Here is a 17761-nt window from a genome sequence, read left to right as displayed (position 1 = left end):
GCAGTTTGGAGGTGTTGTAGTCATATATAGGCAGCGAATTCCTAGTTTTTAAAGCTTAAATTTGGTCAATAGGTCTGTAGTAGATTTTCTTACCTTAGAACACTGAACAGCAAGTAGACTGTAGACAAGGATTAAAATGGTGTGCCTGAAATCATGAACTCAGGGCCACTATACCCCACTCCAACCCTGCTGCTGTGCCTGTAGCCTTCATGCCTCTGGAGTTATAAAAGTGCCTTGTCTTCTGTTTGCCTTATTCTAGATTAGAGCACTCTGTGAATTACAGCTTGCTTGTCTTCTGATCTTCATCCAGAATTGGGGAATGACAGACTCTAGATGAAGACAGTGACTGGTCAGCAAAATCCCATCTGAGGCCACAGCAGATGTGTTTGTTAAGCAGAATCCCGTTTGGAGAATCTGAATGATGGGTGCATTGCTGGGTCTTCTTGGGGAAAAGCTTCAAGGAATTTATAATTGTGAAAGGGCACAAAAGTAAGGAAATGGTATAAGTGGTATGTGCTGGCTCCCCTGAGACATTCTGGGTTTCCATCTGTTGCTCTGTCTCTCATCTAAGTTAGCATCTGTCTGTGACCTTTTCCATTAAGTGAAGAATTACGGTCATTTATGGCTATTAAAACAACTTGACATAGACTAGACATGGAATCCCTCCATGGGGCATTCTCACTTCTCCCGAGGTCTTTTCTAACAGTAAGTGAGAGGTAAGTGGAACAAAATGAATTCTCACTCTAACAAGGGTCAATTCTGAAAAGAAAGAGAGATGACCGATTTTTATTTCCCTAACTCTTTCCAGATGTGTCTTTCTCTGTCTCTGACTCTTTTTTTGTCTCTGTCTCTTTCTCTCTCAGCATAGGTGATGGGTACTTTCAGGCAGGAGTAGCTACTGTAAGCTAAGTTCCTCTAAATGCAGTAGTGGAGAAGAACTCAAGACTCTGCGTGGCAAGATACTTGCTTTGCGAGCCAGTTGTGTCTTGGTTCCCATGAGACAGTTGAGACAACGTTCCCAAGGCTTCAAAGAGGAGGTTAGTTGATGTGGTTCCATTAATGATTTGATTTTTTTCCCCTCTCACCTAGTTCATGGACTTCAAGCAAAGATTTTGAGAATTCGTTTTGGCAAGGGTGAACTTGTTTCTGGGAATAACTTTTCTAAATTTGGTTGCATCTTTTTCAAAATCAGTTTCAAGAATTAGATTCTTCAGAAAATTTTTAAAAATATTCAATGAATGCAGCATCAAGAAAGTTTTGGAAGCCGAAATTTTTGGAGACCTGAAGTTATTGACAACAAAACTGTCTGGAAGGCATTTGAACTTGCTTTTATTCATTGTAAGTCCTAAATAATGATAGTCTAAATAGCATGCAAGATTTCTCTTTGAAACTATAATCGAGGAAAAAATTTAGCTTATAAGAAGAATCTGTTGCTAGATTTTTAGCAGGGCAAACTGTACTGTATACAACAGAATAAAATGAGATTGAGAAGTCCATGATTCTAAATTTGGCAAAAACATCACAAATAAAATAAAGCATTTTTTTCTGAAAAATTTGCTTCTAAACATATTTGCCTAAGAAAAGAGGCAAATAAAAAATAGTGGTGCTGATCATGGTCTTTGTGTCAACTGCCACTCTCAGTGCGTACACAGAGTCTCTGTGTCAGTGTTCACTAGAGGAGCAGCTGGGGCACACTGCAGAGGCAGGTGTGGGTCCAGGTCAGAAAGCTGCATTGGAAAGCTAGAGTCTGTGCTGGGAGCAGAAAAAAACTGGAAACATACGTTCAAAGGTGATGGTGAAGCCTGGAGGCCCCTGCAAAAGAAAAAGTGCAGACTGTCTTCCTCTTTCCCCTTTTATTCCATCAAGGCTACCTGCCTATTGGTTGGTGCCTCCTACACCTAGGGTGGGTCTTCCTCTTTAGTTTGTGGCCTAATATGTCTGTTATCCACAACTGCACCTGGGATTGTGCTCCTTTACTGTGCTCCACTCTTGTTAATCCATTTGAGTTGATGTCACAGTGAACTGTTGGAGGCTCTAACTTGTCCATTGTTGCTGTGTTTGGAGAGTGGGCCTTTTAGAGCAGTTAAGATCAAGTTAGGTTCATAAGGACTGGGCCCTGATTTAACAGGATTATTATCTCCATAAAAAGAGACACCAAGAAGCTTGTGGTTCCATCTCTGTCCTTCCCCATGTGAGGACAGGGTGAGCGGGTAACCAACTGGAGAGTATTTATCAAAAACTTAATCTTTTTAATACTAGATATCCTAAGCCACAGAGCTATGAGAAATAGTTTTTTGTTGTTTGGCACTCTGTCTGTGTTATTTTGTTATAGCAGCCTGATATACTAATATAGTCTTTGCTTAGAAGGACTACTATGAGTTTGGCAGGCACAATAGCAAATGTAAAGACATTTTCTTTTTTAAAAGAATAAAAATTGTAATTTAATCTTGCAATTTTGAAAAAAAGACCACTGCCACTTTATGAAAATAATGTGCTAATGATAAAAAAATGTAATTTAGAAAAATACTAGTACCAGGGTGAATAAAGCAGATAAATATACACCAAGGAAAATTGTTTTGCGTATGTTCTTTTAAAATGTTCAGATATAGCTGAACTAGGGATACAGCTTAGTTGCACAGTGCCTTCCTGGCAAGCATGAGATTGATTTCTGGTGTAAAAAAAATGTTCAGATGTTAAACATGCATTAAATATTTTAAAATAGATGCTGTCTGGTCATTTTTAGGATCTCATTTTTAAAAATAATTCTGACCAGAACTACTTCTTGTTTCTACAGATAAATTAAATTCAACATATTGGTCAAGTTTTAAATGCTTTAAAAAAATTTTATTTTTACCACATTTTCATTTTCAAACTTGCCCTGAGTTCAGTGCACAGATTGTATGGTCACCTTTGGGAAGGATGAAATATTCAGTCCAAGCAATGCATTTTCATTGAGGTTTGTAGCTGTTGTGCCTTCAGTATTGAGTTCACAGCTCTAAAGTGAGCTCCTTCTATTTATTAGAGCCAAGATGTAGTGCTACATAATACTCAAATTTCTGGACACCCTGGAGGACCACAGTTGTCAGCATCTCTTCAAGAAAGGGGTAGCATGTAACTGGATTCTACTCCGTGGAATATAGGCAGAAGTAATGTATTTTACCTCTGAGACTGGCTCTTGAAATCTCCAGTGTGCTCCTTCAATATCTTCTCTTTTCTTTCCTACTGGACAGAGATAACCCAGCTGAAGACTTGAAGGCAGAGCTGATAGACAGATGTTCCCAAGTCCTTGAATAACTGGAGAAAGCATTTTCTGCAGACTTACATTAAACTATGACTTGAGGAGCAGATAACCATGTTTAGCATTACCTCTCTGGTGTGGGGGATGATTGTTAGAACTGTAAGGATTGTGTACCTTGACTAACACACATCCAACTGTCTCCTAAGAAAATTAATCACAGGCTATTTCTTTTCCTGACTGGGTCTCCTGTTCCAATCCTATGTAACTTGGCTTGGAACAAAGAGTGTACTTATCACTAAATCAAGTGATTATGAAAGTAATTTGTGTCTTTATAGTGGGTGGATAAATAGATACATATTTGTCTTTGGGTCTGTTAGATTGTCCTTATAATAAACTATATTGGACATGAAGGTTATATTAAAAATACTTACCATGTATTGACATTTGGAGCAAGAATCATTAAGTAAAACATTGTGCTAAGTGTAAATATAAGTACAATTCTCAAAGCAACTATTCAAGGTAGCTATTTTAGCTCCATTTTTTAGATAAGGACATAAAGGTGTGAGTAGGGGTCCCCAACTCCCTGTCACTCGCATACCTACTTGAGCTCTGCCTCCTGTTAGACCAGTAGTGGCATCAGATTCTCATAGGAGCATGAACTGTGAACTCAAGGGATTGCGGTTGCACCCCCTTAAGAAAATCTAACGTGATAATAGAAATGGCACCATGTCATAACAGAAGTAAAGTGCACAATAAATGTTAGACCCTTGAGTCATCCAGGAACTAGCTGCCCCCATCTGCAGAGAAGTTGACTTCTATGAAATTAGTCTATGGTGCCCAAAATGTTGGGGACTCATAGCTTAAATAACTTAGAGCACTTCCCAAGGGTCACATTTGTGAAAATGGTGGAACAAGGATTGACACACAGGTGTATTTGCCTCTCAAACCTGGGCCCTCGATCACTGTATTAACCATGATAAAGACATCTGTCAGTCCCACAACCTCTTAAATCTCCCCGTGATTCATAATTCATGATGATCATGATGAGTGACATTTCTGCACACTCATAGGCCCTGAGCTCTAGGCTTGACATGGGTTAGCTCATTAAGTCTCCACAGCCCTCACGTGAGACAGATGTTCCTACTGTCTGTTATACATATACCACGTGTTTCTAGTAGCTACAACAAACAGTAAATAGAAATCAGTCTCCAGCTTACGGCAGAAAAATCTGCAGGTTAGGGAGACTCGGTCACCAGCCATAGAGCCTGATGGGAATTTTCTTTCAAGGAAAGTGTCTTGGGAATCTTAAGTCTTGCTGCTTCCATGGGTGCATTGTAATCTTTAATTTCAGTAAAGAAAACTGGGAAAGCAGCGTACAATGTGGAGTTTGTGTTTCCAAAGTTAAAACAGCCTCTAGGGATGACATGGGAAACGGGACTGAGCAAAGGGAAGAGGAGAAAGCTGGGGAGAGAGGGCAAAAAAAAAAAAAAATGATCAGGTTATGATTTACACATGTGCCAGTTCCCCAAAAGGAATGTTACCGTTATGCATTGCAAACATTTCCTGAACTAAGTGTCCCCATTGTGCTGAAAGAGTTTTATTCCCTCCCAGCGCATACACAAATACCCCTTTGCACTAACTTCACTATGTTTGTCCATCAACAGAAAGCTAGGTTCTGCTAACATCTAGGTGGGATAGTTTGGCTGTATGAAAGCTATCATAGTCAGTCTTCATATTAGCTTTCAGCCAGGAGGAAAAAAGCAGCAGGGACACGCACTGAGAGATTGCAGCTACGTTGCTTGGTTCAGCTCTCTCTACCACCGAAAGAGATGGGGTGGGGGGAGAAAATAAAAGCAGAAAAATACAACCGAAACAGAAGGCAGGAGGAGACGCAGAGGCAGCTCCAGCTTTCAGCAAGCCGGCTCTGTTCCACTTCCTTTTGATTGTCCAGGAAAGCTAAGAAAAGTAAAAACAAGGCTGTGATTCCGTGGAAGGAGCGCTGTGGAAACGTTATGTTAAACAATCGGCCTGTGGGTCAATTGTGAAGGGCGTTAATGTGCGAGACCCCGATAAAGAGATTTGCACGAATGGCTACAAAGCACTTAGTATTTAAATGTGGGCTCCGGTTTGTTCAGCACAACAGTATAAATATAACTAAGGTGGGGTGGAGAAGGAGATTTGGAAATCAGCCGATTTGAAGGAAGCCAACACAAACACTCCAACAAATGCAGCGTTTTGCACAGCCTTTGTGCTGGTCCTGGCTTTGGTCTGTGCTCATGAAAACAGAAAAAAGGCTGTGAAATGGACTGGTTGAGATATTGTGTGCCCCGGCAGTAATAAAATATGCTGTTTATTTGAAAGCCACTTTCTTGCCACATATATTGCATTTTCTGAAGGTGATGGTCTTGTTTATTTTGCTTCGTGATGGGAGGGAGAGCTTAAAAGAGGGCACCGAGTTTCAGGAGGGCTTGGCTTGCTTTTCGGTGGCTAGCCCACTGTGGAACCTGCCGGAGGGCCACAGCCCCTAACCTTGAAGGCTCTTAAAATGTGGTGGTTAATATGAAGGAATATATTTTAGGCTCCTTAGTACATTTATTCTGTATGAAAGGGTATTTTATAATAGACTAAGCAGGCCATATAAAATTAAGTAAGCCTGGATCTGGTGCCTTAAAATATTTGGCAGAATTCCCTGGAAAGCCACATTTGAACATTTTTAATCTATATTATGAGGCAGAAAGGAATAATTATCTTCTGTTGAAGTTCCCAAGTGAGAGAAATGTATTTCCACAGTACTTCCAAAGCAACTGTCGGCTCTGCCAAACTGGTGTGCTTAGGCTGTGGCCTCTTTGCTGTGGCTTGTGGCTGCTTCTCATAGGAGAAGCAGGCGTGGCTGGGTCGTCCCTGCACTCTCCCAAGAGGTTGCTACCTTGAGGGGATGGGGTTGAGGGTTTTTAACAAGTGCCTTAGAATGTGTGGCTGAGAAATCTCCAGAATACATTTGAATTCTCTGAGTGAGATGCCATGGAGATAAAGACCCAAGTCTACCTCAAGTGACTGTCCCTGTACTGTGTCTCTAAATTAGGCTCTTGATTTAGAGCACAGGGTGCCTCTCCTTCCTCTGCTTTCTCTGGAGAGGGACATCTTCCACTCAGGGCATCCATGTGTCCCTGAAGCAGTGCATTTCTGAAGTCAGATCTCATATAAGAGTTTGGATGTCAGTTGATTATTTGGGAGTGGATCCCAGGAGAGATCCTGAGAGGATGGGGAAAGGGGAAGGCAAGCCAAGTCAGTCTATGAAAAGCTCTGAATTAACTGTTATGCCAATAGGGCTCACCCTGCTGGAGACCTTCTGGGTCATCTGTCGAGGAAAACAGAACTGAAAATGGTGCTTTACAGGATGAGGCATCTCTCCACCTTGGTCCTCTCATGTAGCAAGTTGTGCCTGAGTTGTCCATATTGCTGCTAAGGTCAACAGAGGATTCTCCTACAGCCGTGGACAGAGGGAGACAATTCTGGTCCTATCCATATGGGAACTCTCTGTGGGGTCCCTTGGGGAGGGCTCAAGGGGATTTTGGTGATAACCTGAGAATACTGGCAATAGCTACCACCTCTGTCAGCTAAGGCAGGTTTTTTGGAAAGGAAAAAGTTATTTTTCAATTTTTTTTCTCTTAATATAAATTGTTCTAGTCTTTTGGACTAACTGGGTAACTATAGCTTTTAATATTCTTGTGTACTAAAAGGAGCCTTCTGAAGCCTTCTCAGCTGAAGCTGAGATTCAAGGTTTAACCATTAAAATTTAAGAGGTGCATATTCCAGCCAGGCAATAAAGCTCTGAGATGGGTAGAATGACGGAGGTGATCTAGTGACTCTCATCCCTAGATCCTCCAACCCTCATGTGGCCCTTTCTCCCATTGAATTGGGGCTGGCCTGCGTGGCCAATAGATGTCTGCAGATTATGACATGTAATCTTGAGGAGGCCTGGAAGTCTCTTGGTTTGTTCCTTCTGGAGAAGGGTACTATCAGTGGACACTCAAGCAGCCCTGAGGAGAGAAACAGGCCTGCTGCCAGTCACTAGCACTAATCTACTAACCTTGAGGGGGCAAGTGGATCCTCCAGCTCCTAAATCAGTTGTTTTTAAGACCACTGTTTTAGTTACTTTCGTCATTGTTAAGACAAAATGCCAGACACTTGAAGTTAAAGGAGGAAAGATTTGTTTAGCTTATAGTTTGTCGAGATTTAAGCTCGTAATTGGCTGGCTCCAAAGCAGAGTCGCATTTCAGAGGGGCATCACAGTGGAGAAACAGTTCATGGAAGGCAGGAAGCAGAAGGCAGAAGGCAGAAAGCAGTAAAGAAACATTGGGCACTAGAGCAGCCCTCTTTTCTGTCGCTTATATTCTGTCCAGGCTACATGCCCTTAAGGTAGGTAGTGCTCACATGTATGGTGGGGCTCCTGTTATCTATAACCACAACTATGCAAAGTAGTTATTGGACAAATTTAGTAATCACATACTCTAGATCCAGCCACCTCTGAAAAGCCCCACCTAAGGCTTTGAGTGACACCTAGATAGAAGCCATAGCAACCACATTCTGGGAAACATCTATACAATTTTGCTTGGGGATTAAGAAAGAAGTCAGAATATGGTATATTAACATATACTAAGTTTATAGTTTGAAAGATGTAGTAACACCAAGATTTCTATATTATCCAAACTACTCCATTTTAATAAAAATCCTATTAGGCTGTTTTTTCTTATTAGAAATTGAAAAGCTAAAATTTATATGGAAAAGCAAAAAGTTTAAAATACTCAAAGCATCTTGAAAAAAAAGACCAATTGGAAGACTTACTGTATCTGTAGATACAGTAGAATAAGTTTTGAAAGATGCTATTGTTGTAAACAGAGGCATATCAACCAGCTGAACAGAAAACGAACTTCAGAATGGACTCATATATGAGGCATTATGGAAGCTATGGAGAATATTTATATTTTAAAAATTATTACAGCATTGTAAAAGACACATTGCCATTAATTCCCTTCCAAAAACCTGCCGCACCTTCAAACACACTCAGCCCATTGTTTTTGTCACTTCTCTGCAGAACATCTAAAAGTTCTCATTCGTGTCTTTAGTTGCCCTGTCACGGCTGCGTTGATGTTCTGAAATGATTGAAAACATTTACTTTTCATAGTCATTTTGACTTTGGGGAAGAAGCAGGAGTCACACGGTGCCAGATCTGGTGATTGAGGATACATCATGATATTTTTTTACAAGCCTATCTTTTTGTTGAATGATATTTGGCAGCTGCATTGACCATATTTTTGATCGTGCCTCGTAAATACACACATGAAAGAGTACTACCAGAACTGCTTCAGAGAGTGGCAATGACTATGGAAGAACTGTGGCGAGAGGGTGATTACTTCAAGGAGGCTAAAGGTAATGTGTCTTTTATTGTAATAAATTTTTAAAACATAAACATTCCCTGTTTAATTTGATCACTTGTTGTATACATGGACTATTGAATTTTGTCCGAGTGAGCAAATAATTCAATGGAGAAAGGATAGACTTTTCAGTAATTCCTTCTGAAAAAACTGGAATTTCCACAGAAAATAAAATGAGCGCCAGATCTCATCTCATTACGGCAATGCAAATGTAATTGATAATACTGAGCTATGCATTTGAAAATGATTAACATGGTAAATTTAATACATCTTTCAAATAATGTGCATTTTGATGCAATTAAAGTAAACATTATGAAGGGAGTACATGTTGGATTGGTAGAGTCTGCTATTGTCTGAATGCATGTGTTTTCCTGAAGACTCAGATGTTGAAACCTAATCACCAGTGTTATGTGGTCAGGGACTTGAGCTCATGGAGAAAGTCATGAGGATAGGCCATTTAAGAATTAGATTAATGTCTTCCTTGCTCTTTCTATTATGTGAGGGGACAGCAAGAAGGAGCCATCTCTGAACTGAAAAGTGGGCCCTCACCAGATGCTGGATCTGCTGGCAACTTTATCTTGAATTTCTCAACCTTTGGAAGTATGGAAAATGTATTTTTGTTGTTTATAAACTACACAGGTTGTTATGGTATAGTAACTCAAACAGAATGGGACAGAACTCAAGCCCAGCCCTCCTGAATTCCAAACTGAGAACACTTTTCTCTGTAACCATTTGCTATGTTAGACAGGTTTCTCCCTGGCTGACTTTGTATGGAGCAAAACATTGTTTTGAGACAATTCCTTTACAGCACAATGTCCAACAGAGGCTGAAACTTCATCAGTTGTACTTATTATAAGGAAATTGTGTTCTTGATGTCTGGTATATGTTTTTCTTTTTGGTTTTGTACTTTCTAAGTGAAGTAAACATCCTTAACGTGGTATTTAGGTTATTTCTGCATGGTGCATACTCTCCAAGGCTTTTATAAGTCAAGATAGCAGGGACAAGGGTGTGGGGAGACACAGGTATGTGTGTGAGTGCGCATGTGTACACATGTATGTAAAGAAAGTGGTGATAACAGAGGAAGAGGATGTTCAGACTATTAAAGACATTTGGTAAAAAACAGTAGTCAGGCAAAATGTGTTGACTTCTGATTTAACGTCAGATAGAAATAGAAGTTTCTAGAAGAGGGCAGAAAATAAAGATTTAAAGCATTCTCACAAGGGAGAGGGCCACGCCTCACATGGAAAGAACCTTAGGAAAAGAGGTAGAGAGAAAAAGAAAGAAAGTCTCAGAATCAGACAGGAAGGAAGAGAATTCAGAGAAAGATGGTAAAGGCCAATATTTCAAAACATTTATTTTTTTAATGTTGCTACATGAACAGTTAAACTTGGAGGAAAAAAGTATGTTTGGATTTAGATTCTGGATCATTTATATGAAACAAAAATTCATCTTTGAACTGTGTATAGGATCTGTAGGAAATGGGGGTGGCATTATGATGAGCCCAAATTTACCATGACATCTTCTGGGCTCATGAGGTGTCTGAGACCCTCAGTTGCTAGAGCCCCATCCCTGTGTCCAGTGCCTCCCTGTAGCAGGGAAGGGAGAGGGTCCTGATGTAGAGGAGAGAGCTGGAGGGAGGAGGCGCCTGCCCCATGGAATGAGCCCTGAGAGGTTGGAGGCAGGAATTAGGGTTCAGGAGTTTGGGAGTTAGGGATTTGGGGGTAGGCGTTGCTTGGGAGGTAGGGTGGGTGCTGGCAGGGCCCTAGCGTTGCCTGGCCGGTGTACACCCTGCAGCAGGAGTGTGTGCTGTTCATGCATGGCAGCCTGGGTGCCTGGAAGATTCCCAATACTCCTCAATGTGCTCATTCCCTGTGCTGATTCATCTTTTTGAGAATGAATCAGAGGGAAGGGTTTGGGCTGCTCCATTCTGGGTGTGACACACGAGTCTCACTCACTCTCACTGGTCAGGAGAGTGAGCCTTCTCCTCTACCATCTGCCAGGTGTGCAGATCGCTGCTGAGACTGGTGACATCTGTGCCCAGCCTTCCTCTCTCCCAAGTCCCTCTGCGCTCACTAGCATGAGTCTGATGGGCCCATCTGCACAAGTCCCTGCAGGGCTCTTTATTCACTTCTGTCCCTGCTCAGTGCATCACCCCACACAGGACCCCTTCACATTCCCCCCCCCCCACCTGACAACACGACGACTCCCACCATAATTAATTCAGACAAAAAAATCTTCAGCGAGTTCCTATAAACCAAAGGCTTGGCGCCTCTTTGCCACTGAGTCAGCTAGCTTATATATTCTGAAGGCCTATGTGTGTGTTTTAATGTGACAGTTCAGGCTTGAAAACCAGTACATTTGGAAATATAAACTAGATGAAAACAAGTTATAATGAAAGTGAGAGAAAAAACCCCACCACATATCAGTTTACTGCTGATTGAAAATCAGGACCAGATGAGACTGAGGCTCTGGGCATTTAATTTACAGGTCACTGACTGGTGAAAAGCAGGCCTCTCCTGCATTGACTTCCCATGAGCAATATTGTGTTTATTTGTTTATGCCCTTCCCTGGTGTGTGGAGGGGAATAATGAGCCTCCTTGTTTAAAGTTCTCTCTGCCTTGCTATATGATGGTGTGTTTCATTTCATTTGGAAAGGTGAGTAGAAAAGGACATCACTAAAGAATTTAAGAATTGATTTTGTCTCCAAGACAGGAAGATGGGAGGAGTGGTGTCAGGAGGCAGGCAGGTTGCTTGGGAAGGAAGTTCTAACTAGAAGTACAAAATATTCACCCTCACCCAGCTGCACGTATAGGGCGGAGCAGTACGGTGCAGCAGGGTGGAACAGTGCTACTCCTCTATGTCCACCTTCCTCCAAAACCTCCTGCTGGGAACACTAAATGCTTCTGGACCCTCCTACTCTCTGGATATGTGGAGACACTGTTATTCTTTTCATCCAACCAGATTTTGGGTGGGGGGTCCATCCTGCTCCCAGCCTAAGGCTAGGTAGGGGTGGTGAAAGTGCTGGCAGGCGGGCAGGTATTGTTTTGTGAGTGTTTGGAAAGGTTTGCCAGATTAGGTTAACTTTGAAGGGTGTATTCAAACACTGAGGATTGCAGAGGAAAAATATAGTGAAGCTTTGGGTCTGTCACCTCCCTCCTGCAATCACTGTCTCATTATCTCTCCTGTTCTATCCATCTGGGCTCCATCTCCCTCTTTTTTGCAAGCTTGAAAGCAAATCCTAGCAATTTCATTTGTAAGTACTACATTATGCATTTCTAATAGACATTTTCAAAAATAGTTATTATTTTAATAAATATAGATCTGTGTGTATATATACACACATTCTGAAGTGATTACTATGGCCAAGCAAATGAACACATTAACCACCTTACAGTTGTTTATTTTTTGTGGTAAGAACATCCAGAATCTACTCTCTTAGCAAATCTCCACAATGCAATCCAGTATTAATGATAGTCCTTACAGATAGGGAAATTAAGAAACACATGTATATAATGGAATATTATTTGACCTTTAAAAAGAGATTCTGCCATTTACAACAACATAGATGAAACGAGAGGACACTAGCATTACACATTTTATAGCATCAGCACAAAACCACTATCGTGCAACAAAATCCACATGCATTCTGTAACATCAAATGCACAGTCATGTGTAGTTTTTCTCAGTTGCCTCAAAACTGTTTTACAATCAGCTTTCCAATCATTATCCAAATGAAGTCCATCTGTCTTTAGCCTTTTGCATAGTCGTTTGGTGTTTTCCTTACTGATGCAATGTTAGTTAACTTCTGATGCATTCATCTCTCTGTTGCCCAGCAGTGTGCAGAAAGCCTCTGTCCCCAGCGCTGTGGGAAATCCTCCGCTGTCAGTCCCCCCTGCTCTGTCCAGTGTTCTGCGTTCTACACAAGCAATTCTCAGCACAATGCCGCCAGAATAAAGGAGCCAGTGAAACGGGCTGCCAAGGTTCTGCTGTCCACACCCAACTGCTGCTTCTGAGCTCCACCGTTCACAGACTGCTTTAGCTCTTGCTCAAAGAAAAGAAAAGAGAAGTAAAACCCAAGCTTACAGCAGTGGTGAGACTGTCCCGAGGGAGTCCTCAGAGACTGTGCTGAGCCATAACCTGTTCTGACAAGACCATCGGCTTCCAGGGCAGAGATGACCTCGTTGTAAAAAGTTGAAAGAACAGCATTGAACCAGCTTTATTTGGAGGAACTTACCTGGCACAATCACATATAAACATACATTTACATTTTTAGTCCCTTTATCATTATTAATCAAAAACATTACTGCTTCTGTTGAGCTGGACCTCCATCTAATTGACACAGGTTTGCATGACAGGAATATTTCCCTCAACTGTTACAAATTCTACAGTTGCTGACAATTCAATTCTGAAATGAGTCATGGCTCAGCAGTGGCAGGTTGTTTTTAAAGCTAATCTGTAGGGATATGAAAAAATCCAGGGGATCTCAAGGTTGTGGACCTGCTGCTGTTTTGCAAATGCTACAGGGTTGGCCCTCTGATCCCTTGGCCTCTTCATTTTCAGGCTGAAACAACCAGCAGCAGATGGAAAATAAAAATTGTATCGGTATTGAATACGTGCAGACTTTTTTCTTATCACAATTCCTTGACAACAAGGTCTAACAAGCATTTGCATGCCCTAGGTATTTTCTTTTTCTTTCTTTCTTTCTTTCTTTCTTTCTTTCTTTCTTTCTTTCTTTCTTTCTTTCTTTCTTTCTTTTTTGGTCTTTTTGTTTTTATCGGTACCAGGAATCGAACTCACGACTGCCTGCTTGCAAGGCAGGCGCTTATGCTGCTGAGCTGAATCCCCAGCCCCTACATACACTAGGTATTATCAGTAATCTACAGTTGTTTTTAAGTATAGGAGAGGATTGAGGAGGTGATATGCAGTTTCATGTCAAAGAGTTGAACATTCGTGTGTTTTGCTATCTTGGGGTTCTAGGAACTAACCTCTCTTGGGTACCAAGGCATGACTGTATTTACATTTATTTTTTATAAATTCAAGAAAATCTCACAGATGTCTTATGAGACTGGGTGACCCTAATAGTCTCTATTAACTGCATATAGAATTAGCAGTTTATCTGAAAGATGCAAACACTAGTGCCCAGGGCACTTGGCATTGTTTAGATTTTACAGTTGGCTTGGGAGCCAGCATTGGCCTATAAGAAGAAATGGAAAAAGAAAAGTAAAAAGACAAAACAGATTTATTTGGGGCTCAGGACATAATCTGAAAAAAAAAACCTCAGTCTCTTCCCCTTCCCATTGTCAAAAGTTATTGAAAAACTAATGACTTAGTATAGCGTTAAAATAAGTGTACACGATATGTGTGTGTATTCCCACTATTGTACACACATCGTGAGATGATCTCTGAACATGCCAGAGGGTCAGGGATACCGTAGTTGCCCAGGTTTCACAGAACTTGTTGTTTTAGAAGATGTGAAACACTGCAGTGCTCACACACACGGATTTGAGACACGCAGGAGCACACAGCTGTGGCTTTAGACCCCTCTCCTCCACTTACCATCTGTCTATTAGCACCCGATTCTGGGCTGAGAGAACTTCTTCCCAGAGCTGAGAAGTTTGTCTTCTTTTCCAAGAACCTTGGGCCAGTCTTTCCCAAGGCTTCATGGAACCTTGGAGAAATCATGCTATTACTCTCTCAAACATGGAACACAATCAAGGGAACCGTAGTAACCTGAAGTTGTAGAGCCTTGCCTATGATTTTGTACATAACTCTGTGGTGGGCACATTAGCCCCTTCCCTTCTATAAGGGAGTCACTTAAAGGAGATGCTTAAGAGGTTGCATATCCAAATACGGTCACTGCTGAATTTAGTGGTGGTGATGGGGCGGGGGGCTGTATTTTTGCTGGCTAATACAGCATTTCTAGATGCTCATTAAGCTGTTAAAAATGTGAAATGACGACTCACTGTGAGCCCCTCCTATTCCAATTTGCCCGTGGGTTGAAGGAATGCATACTGACTCCAGTTAAAGAAGAAACTTGTGGTTTCCATTATCGTCTGTAAACATCAATTGCTAAAAGCCTCAAGCGTGCTATCATCTGCTACCCCACACAGGCTTTATGTACAGTTCGTCTTGGAAAACAGATCGAGAGAGCCCTGCGTTTATGATTCCCGAGCAACTCCACTAATGGGCTCTGGCCTGCCTGGGGTCTCCACATCCTCACTGCTCACAGCAAAGTGGGGGTCCCCTCTGATGTCTCCTAAGCCAAAGCATTGAAAGAGGAGCCAGGGCCTATAACCCTTGTAGAAAGTCCTTCCTACGCCTTCCGTGGCTCCTTGCTGCCACATCATCAACCAAAGAATTTTATAAATCTTTTTAGAGACAAACCAAATCCTCTCTTTATCTCTTCCAGGTTTGGGTCTTATCCTTGAAAGTCATTGCAAAAATTGTTTTATTATTTTCAAAGCCAAGGGCAATGCTGCTAATTTAAAGATGAATTTTACTCCTTAGGGTTGGGGGCAGGATGCATGCCACCCAGGGAATTATTCTGGTAGTTTTTACAGTGATAGCTGAGAGTCTGACCACAGCTAATAAGAAGAGTTAAGTCCAGGCCAGCTCTTCTGAAAGGAGGAATCAAGGATGCGATAGGGGTGGGGAAAGTGTACAGCAAACATAAACTAATGATGGAGAAAAGAAAAGGTGTAGGATGCAGTTGAATTTGTCTCTGGGCTTTGACATTTAGTGGTTTCATAACTGTGGGCACTGCAATTTTAAACTTTATCATGGCTGTGAATCACCTGGGGATTTTGTTCAGCCACAAAATCTCATTCTCATTGGAACAAAATCTCCAAGTGTTTCGGATTGAGTAGGGATTGTATGGGGTCTGAGGCTCCGCCTTCCCTGAACCCCACTGTGAATAGCCCACAATTTGGCCTATCTCCTCACTGATGGAGGGCTCAGTTTCCTCTTCCTCCTTCATGGAACAGAGTTTAGAGCAATGCAGATTCAGCACCAGAAACGGTACCTGACCGGACACTGCATGGTGAGGGCAAGTGCTGGATGTGGGCTTGGGGTCCCAAAATGCTAGCAGCAGCAGCCACAAGGAGGAAGCGCTGTAGTCTGTCTTTTACAAAAATTTTTACTTTTTAATTTTTTGCAGGTAAAGGAACCAAGGTGAGTGTAAAGCTCAGGGAGTTACCGCAAAGGGTCTTTACTCTTAGAGACTAAACGGAGACCCAGTGGACAGATGTATCTGTCTTGTGCTTAGGGTGGATGTGACTTGAATTTCTGGCACCATCTGACCTATGATTTGACATAAAATGAGTCATTGTGGCAAAAATTTCACCTCCCAGCTCTCTCCCATATTATTATTATTTATAAACTAAGGATGTCTGGTTACAGTCTATATTAATATCTTTCATTTAAAACAGAACCAGGCAAGGAGTCTGATTTCATTCATGCTGAGCTAAAAGTGTTTGTTTTCCCCTAGCGTCTAACTCCCACCCCTCTCAGCTCCGAGCTCCAACTCTCCTATCTTCAGCTCTGAAGAATGCTAGGCAGCTCTCCTTGTCATCCTTAATCTAACATTGTGATCCACAAATGCCATAAAATATACCTTTCTGCATTGCAGTAGAGGGAAGGTACTCATGATGTAATGAAAAGGCTAATTGAAAAGGAATGGATCCCATAGACTTTGACTTTGGCAAGTGGCTAACAACTTACGACGGGAGTTCACAGCTTGCTTACTCAGTGGCTCAATGGTCCAAGTTGGGAAACTTTTCTCACTGTCTGCTTCTCTTTACTGAGACTTGTAACATAAGGTTGCTGAAAGACCCTCCATATGGCTCCACTTTGAAGGGGGCACAGTTTCTTGGGCTTCCTGGTTTTTTAAGTGTTGTGCTTGGCATCATCTGTTTTCAACTGTCAGAGCCACTTGTTTGCGTGGATGATACTAATGATGTTGGAGGTTCCACCCCAAGCATGTCTGCAGGACTCAGTACAAAGAGAAGGTATATTCTCTGGCCCAAGACTGTGTGCTCATCTGAGTCTAATTCTTCTGAACACCAGGAGAACCAGGAGACGGCATATGACTGACTCAAAGAACTCTGCCTGACTTCTTTGTTGGGCAGAGGGAGCACAGGCTCCGAGAGCACCAGGCCAGTGAGCTCTTCATTTACAAAGGGCATCCCCGAGCATTGGGGGAAGAAAATGAGTCAGTGGTGTGGTCTGTGAGAATCACTGGGAAAGGGTTGCACAGGCAGACCCACGGGCTCAGGGAAGGCCATGGGTCTGCATGGTGGAATGGCTGGGAGAGCAGGACCCAAGCCTGAACGTGAGCATCCCTTCCTGACCAGGGCTTTGGAGTACGGTTACTACTTTGCCTGCCTGAAGCCTGGCCTGGCCAATATGCAGTAGATCCTCCTTGTCTGCAAGGGATACATTCAGAGACGCCCAGTGCATGCCTAAAACTGTGCACAGTACTGGAGCCTCTATAAAACTATGCAGTTTTTCCATCTATGAGAAAGTTTAATTTATAAACTAGGCACAATCAGGAAAAAACTAACAGATTAAAAATAAGAACAATTATAATGATACAATTGATCAATGATCAAAAAATTATTCAAAATGTATAAATTATTTCTGAAATTCTAGTTTAATATTTTCAGATGGCAGCTGACTGTAGATAACTGAAACAGTGGAAAGAGAAACTGTAATACACAGGCATGACTGCTGTATGGGGTTTAAATAATTCTCTCTCTCCTAGGATCTGAAGATTTACATCTTTGAATTCCAAGCAGAGGATTGCCGATGAATAATCAAAATTCGGTGAGTTTATAAGTCTGTCTGGCAGGACCCCATTGCTTTATGGGAGCAACAATTAGTAGCCAGAGTGGATACAGAGTAGATTGCACTCAGCAGAGTGGACTGTGCCCTTCTTGTTTGTTTCCCTTCCCTTGAATCTTGGGCCGGCCTTATGAGTTGCTTTGGCCAACAGTGTGAAGAAAGTGATAGTGTCACATCCTCCAGCCAAGAACTCAATAAGCCTTGCCCATTTCCTCTTGCCTTCCAGGGTTCCTGGGACCAGCGTGTG

General features: G+C 41.9%; 1 long non-coding RNA gene across 2 annotated transcripts in view; it reads left to right on the top strand.

Annotated features, from left to right (window-relative positions):
• Positions 1 to 13283, top strand: part of LOC134476052 (uncharacterized) — a 121457-nt gene extending 108174 nt beyond the window's left edge. The window contains exons 4-5 of one of the 2 annotated variants that reach the window (XR_010047493.1): positions 864 to 1037; positions 12510 to 13283. This is a non-coding gene — a long non-coding RNA (uncharacterized LOC134476052). Of the gene's footprint in view, positions 1 to 863; positions 1038 to 12506 lie in introns of both variants that reach the window. The other variant, XR_010047492.1, reaches the window with a different exon arrangement.
• The last annotated feature ends 4478 nt before the right edge of the window (positions 13284 to 17761 follow it).

The sequence above is a fragment of the Cavia porcellus genome, unplaced genomic scaffold, assembly GCF_034190915.1.
Source record: "Cavia porcellus strain 051 isolate PalLab524CR breed Dunkin Hartley unplaced genomic scaffold, mCavPor4.1 scaffold_5, whole genome shotgun sequence".
In the NCBI taxonomy this organism is placed as follows: Eukaryota; Metazoa; Chordata; class Mammalia; order Rodentia; family Caviidae; genus Cavia; species Cavia porcellus.
Note: the sequence above shows the minus strand (reverse complement) of the source record. Positions and strands in the feature narration are given on the sequence as shown.